Raw genomic sequence first — 6,329 nt, 5'->3', positions numbered from 1 at the left:
TGTCTCTGCTGGTCTTTCGATGCATTTCTGTAAGACTTGAAACGTTGACTGACACATTTCCGGTCGCATGATTTCAGCACCAAGGACAGCGACACGTGACCAAAATACCCAGGCTTCTACAACAAAGGAAAACATAAATGTAGGACTATATCTAAGAGAAGCAACATCACAAAAGCAAGAGTGCAGTTGTTAGGAATATCTTTTCATAACAGCACAATTGCAAGCACAGCTTGAAGTGAAAAAAATAAATGTGCCAGTGTTGTGCTGAATTTCAACTACCTGCCAAATTATTACCCCCCTTGTTGAAGTCGCTACCTGATTGCCTAATCCTAACCCCACCCCTAATCCTAACCCCCCACACTTAATCCTAAACCTACCAATACTAGGGGGGTAATAATTTGGCAGGGGTCAGAATTCGGCACAACACCTGTACTCCCGATGCTCGGTTCAAAACGCGTTCCTGAAGAAGGGAGGGCGCAGTGGGCTTCTGTACATGTAACATGTCGGAAGTGCTGGTAAGCAAGGAAAACTGGCGGTACGCTAAAGGTAAAAATAGAGAAGTGCCAGTGTTGTGCTGAATTTCGACCCCCTGCCAAATTATTACCCCCCTTGATGAAGCCACTACCTGATTGCCCAATCCTAACCCCACCATTAATCCTAACCCCTCACCCACACCTAATCCTAAACTTACCAATACTAGGGGGGTAATAATTTGGTGGGGGGTCAGAATTCGGCAAAACACTGGTACTCCCTATGCTCGGTTTAAAAAGCAATCCTGAAGAAGGGAGGGCGCGGTGGACTTCCGTACGTGCAACATGTCGGAAGTGCCAGTGTTGTGCCGAATTTTGACCCCCTGCCAAATTATTACCCCCCTTGTTGAAGCCACTACCTGATTGCCTAATTCCAACCCTACCTCTAATCTTAACCCCTCCCTCATGACTAATCCTAAAACTACCAATAGTAGGGGGGTAATAATTTGGCGGGGGTCAGAATTCGGCACAACACCTGTACTCCCGATGCTCGGTTCAAAACGCGTTCCTGAAGAAGGGAGGATGCAGTGGGCTTCTGTACATGTAACATGTCGGAAGTGCTGGTAAGCAAGGAAAACTGGCAGTAAGCTAAAGGTAAAAATAGAGAAGTGCCAGTGTTGTGCTGAATTTCGACCCCCTGCCAAATTATTACCCCCCTCGTTGAAGTCGTTACCTGATTGCCTAATCTGAACCCAACCCCTAATCCTAACCCCTCCCCCACATCTACTCCTAAACCTACCAATACTAGGGGGGTAATAATCTATTATCTAACAGCGTGCCGCACGAGTCCTGAAAAGTGAAGCCAAAGCGCTCGGCCGCCCCAGGTGGCTGGAAGCAGTATAGGTCATAAACCCTGCCCTCTCCATGAAATATAATGGAACCTGAGGCAAACTAAACAATCAATTTACACTTTTTTTATCACGCTGGTGTTACTTCAAGTGTTCGTTCTTTAAATAAGTTTGGTTTTAGTTAGTTATTTGATGCTATAAAAACAGGGGTGAGGCATCATGATTGACAGCTGAGATTGACAGCTTCTCTGAGTGAAGTAGTCACTGAGGTGCCAACAAACCTTTTTCTGGATCTTTGCGAGGAGATTGGAGCTTTAACTATCATTTCTACATTTCCATAACTGTTTATTTCACAGCGACATAACAAGCTGTTCTGAGTGTGGGCGGGACCTTGATATCGCAGCTCCACTACGTGCTCATTACTGCGCAGACTCTGGCTCCAAGTTAACTATGCACAGACACGAGACTCAAGATGTCAGCACCATATTGGCACATTGGCAGCTTCAGTTACTACAATGGAAGAAAGTAAAGGTGTGACATCCATCTTTTTTTAAAGTCTATGTCCACTTCGAGCACTGATTGAAAGTATAAAATTGCTATTATTCAACAGTGCAATAAACAATTAGTTAATGAGTAACTTACGTTTTAGACAATATTGCAACTTTTTTCATTTTCATTTCTACTTTTGCTCTGCCAATGAAAATAGCTCCAAACAAAGCCAAAGCAGAATGAGCGAAAGGCTCAATGACTCACTCGTAAAGTCCGTCACTTTACGCCTCCTACTGGTGTATCGATTTAACCTGCAGGGAAGGTCAATGGGGGAGAAAAAAATATGCCTAACATATTTATGTATCATTGTGGTACATAAATACAAAAGTGCACGCATAAAAGCATTGTAATGCTATGCAGTTTTTTGTTAGTTCAATCAAAACAAACAACTGTGAATAACTTTTTTTCTTTTTTTTTTTTTTGCCATTTTCAATTTATTCTGTGCTTTATAACCTAATACCTATAAATCCATTAAAAAAACAATGAGAGGCTTAAAACTACATTAAAACACTTCATGAGCAGAGACGTGGTGTACCCCAATGCACTAACTCATGGTCCATTACTGTCTTTTAGTGTTTAATTACATGAAATAACACTTATATGTGGTGATCCCTCAGCTGTAACTGTCACTTTCCATGCCTGCGTGTATATTTATGTCTGTGTTTATTTCATAAAGATGAAGACAGTGTATAAGAGAAAGTGTTGGTATGGTGTGTCGAATAACTGATTTGTTCTTTGCTCCTGGGGTGAGTCTCATCCCCATAGCAAAGACGAATTGAGTGCCATCCTACTTTAATAATGCATCTCTCCCAGACTGATAATAACACAATTTATTTCAGAACCATCCCTTGCTGTTAATGAATGTTTCGACAGAAACATGCTTTTCATAAATGATAGCCACCCAGGTGTCAACGGCATATAACCCACATCTCAATAATGTCTGTCCTCAGCTGCCGCACTTTGTCATAAAACAAGGGCTTGGTGATGTCATTTCCGCCCTTGTGTTAAATCCATAAAACTAGGTGCACGGCACACAATGGAAGGTTGAGTTTTCAGCAAGCAGGAATGGCACTCTGTCACCATGGTGATGTGATCCTGGGATGACATTAATATTGGTTTACGAGAAGGAAGAGAAACTCTGCCTTTTCCTCTTTGTTTGTTCTCCTGCATTGAGAATGCAGCTGCTTATCTGTGCACATAATCCCTGTTGGGTTCTTTTGATGGCTGCGTTATTGTTTATATATGGGTCGTATTAACCTCTGGGATGGAGCAGGGTAGAGGGGGATCAAGACAAGCTGACCCACATTCAAATGCATTTGGATCTGTGTGCATCTGTGATGATGCTTGCATTCACACACGTTTTGAACAGTGAGACTGTATTGTGGTGTTTGTTTGCATTTACTGTGCATGTAAATACCCTCAGGGCTGTGCTGGTCCATGTCGACCCAGATCAGAGTAATTACACATCAGAGACCAGCGTCTGGAATAGATGAGAGATTTGATACACCACATACAAAACAAACACACATCAGTTCATATAGCTTCCTTCTAGACAGATAAAATCAGTCGCAGCTTACCTACATTTTTTATTTTAAGATATCAAACACACATTCCCAAGTTAACTTGTTTTGACCAAATTCTGCATTCCATACTTTATTGAACATTCCAATTGATATCTCTGCCCTCTGACAACAAAGGCATTCCATTGCATAATGCGTGGAAGATGAGTTTTGGAAATTGAAAATTCTGAGTTACCAGGTTTTCAGCATAAAGTAGACTAGAATCACATGTACATTTCACAGATAAGGCAAACTGAGAATATACTGCAAGTAAAAAAAAAACAGATATCATTTTACATGCCGTTCAAAAGTTTGTTGGTAAGACTTTTAATGACTTTAAAAGTCTTTATTTCATCAAAAAACAATAATATTGTGAAATTGTCAGGTTTCTGGTATGTTCTAGTCAAAACACACAAGGAAGTACTGATTCAAAGTCGTTAATAAGAAAAACAAATGCAGGAGATTACAGGAGAATACAAATTAGCATGAACCAGGGGCGTCGAGAAAAAAAAAAAAAAAAAAAGTGGTCTTTCCCCAGAAAAATGTTACTGGAGTAGATGCCATTTCCTGTGTTCTGGTGCCTTTTAATTAATGGAGTGTATATTTGCCCACCTTATTGGCAAATGCTATTTACACTAAATGACGTCTGGTTGGACCAGACAAAATTACGGAAGACGCTGGATTGATTACAGCGACAATGGTGTAGGAGTAAAATGCATGGCAGAACATTTTGATGCAAATCGACCCGGGGTTCGAATCCGCCTTTTGCAGAACTAACTCTACTCCCTTTCCCCATAACATATTAGATCGGAAAAGCATTTAGTTTCAATAAAAATAAAGAAGATATTTGAAAATATAAAGTGTCTAATGCGTGTTTAATAAAGTGTTTATTGGTTAGGGGTAGGTGTAGGGAGGGCTTTATTGTCCCAATAAGGTGGCATCAATTTAATAATTTTAATAAATATAATCATTTACACTATGTTATTATTGCATACTGTTTAATGTACAACAACACTGAGGTGCAAATAGTGGCTCTGAATGAGCCAAGTGGAATGGATTTGAGGAAGCAGCAGCGTGAAAAGCATTCCTCAAGTGGAATGGATTTGACTAAAAAGTGATCAGACATATGCGATGAATTAGAGACGGTAAAAGTGAGTAGTTCCAAAATCATTGGTCTTAAAAAGTGGGTGGGTCTTGTTCCTCCCACGTACAATGGTTCCGACGCCCATGGTATGAACACACTCTACATAAAGACGACATGGAACAATGAACTGAGGAAACTAAGGGCTTAAATACACAGGGAGTAATGAAGTAACTAAATGAACAACAGGTGAACATAATCAGTAACTAAGGAAACAAACTGGCACACACTAGGGTACTACTGTAGGTCAACTACAATGACAGGGCACACAGGCAAACAGGAACAGGGAAAACAGACTTACAAAAACCGGGGGGGGACGATGGACAGAGATGGAGCTGATGGATGTCGAGACCTGGGCGCAGACGAAGTGCCAGCGAGAGCAGCAGTCTGAGGTGTAGCCTTGGTACCAGAGGACTGAGGTGGCGCCGGTGTGATTGAGGGCCGAGGTGGAGCCGGAGGGAAGGCGGAGCCAGATGGAGCCAAAGGGGTGGAGAGACAGAGCGCAGGAGATGACTCAGAAATCCATGGCGCAGGCAGAGCGACATCTGGCCAAGGCGGAGCCAGAGGGATGAGGGAGCCCCATGGAGCCATAAGACCAATGGTCCTAGGTAGAATCGAGGGAGGGAGAAACCAAGATGGAGCCGACAGGTCAACGGGCTGAGGTGGAGTGGCGGGATCAACGGCTGGAGGCGGAGCCAGGGATCCTCTTGACTAGGCGGAGCTGGAGACCGTAAGACCTGAGGCAAATCCACACAGTAGAGTGGTGTTAGAGGAGGAACCGAGGGGGTGAAGGGAACCAGTGGAGATGGGGTTGATGGACTGGCTGACTTTGGAAGAGGCCTATATAAATATTCCAAAGCAGTTCTACAGCTCTCATTTGAATTAGCGTGCTGCCTTTGTAGGCAGTAAACGGCAAGGCTTGGCTCACTAGGTTTTGGAACAGAGCAACTGTCTCTGTGAACTACAAAACAGTAGCTATACGAGCTGTGAATGTGTAAATGTGCATGTAAGATTGTGCATTTGTTTGTGTCCATAGGAAGAGTGTTTTGTAGGAATTACTGTAACACTGAATTGAGAAACTGAACACGTTTTTACCCTCGAGAAAGAGGTGGGCCATGACTAAAACAGCTTTGAAGGATTACAGCATTGAAAAAAAGTCATATTTTAGAAAGAAAACATGAGCAATGGTGTATAGACAGATGTTTTCTTTTTCGCTAATCTTTTGAGGTTTGGGGAGGGATGAAAACAAGGGCTTTAGCACAAACAGCTGAACAGAAAAGCTCACACACACACACACACACACGTTCAGACATCTGTCTATACTGTCCACTCGAGGTCAAAGAATAAGCAGATTTGACTGATTAATGCTGTGCACTTTTATCTAAGATAAAGATAACAATCATGATAACTATATTAGTGTCCACACCAGTGGATGATGTTGTGTTTATAGGCCTTTATCACGCTTCCACATTCGAAAAACAGAAGCTTCATATATTAGCGTAAAATAACTTCTGCTGTAGCTTGTATACAGTTAATCACAGATACTTCATCTAAAAACATCAACCACAGTTTACAATAATTAATCAGGCATGATGAAACACAGAAAGATAGTGTCAAGTTATTCTGACGCATATTTCATGATTTACAAGGGAGCGCACAAGCCTATGTGTATGTGCAATACTTCAGAGTCTGACCTTTTTTTATTATTATTAAACAGATGCAAGAATAGAATGCAAACAACATATCACATTAAAGCATTATT

Source organism: Ctenopharyngodon idella, chromosome 2, assembly GCF_019924925.1.
Source record: "Ctenopharyngodon idella isolate HZGC_01 chromosome 2, HZGC01, whole genome shotgun sequence".
Lineage (NCBI taxonomy): Eukaryota > Metazoa > Chordata > Actinopteri > Cypriniformes > Xenocyprididae > Ctenopharyngodon > Ctenopharyngodon idella.
Note: the sequence above shows the minus strand (reverse complement) of the source record.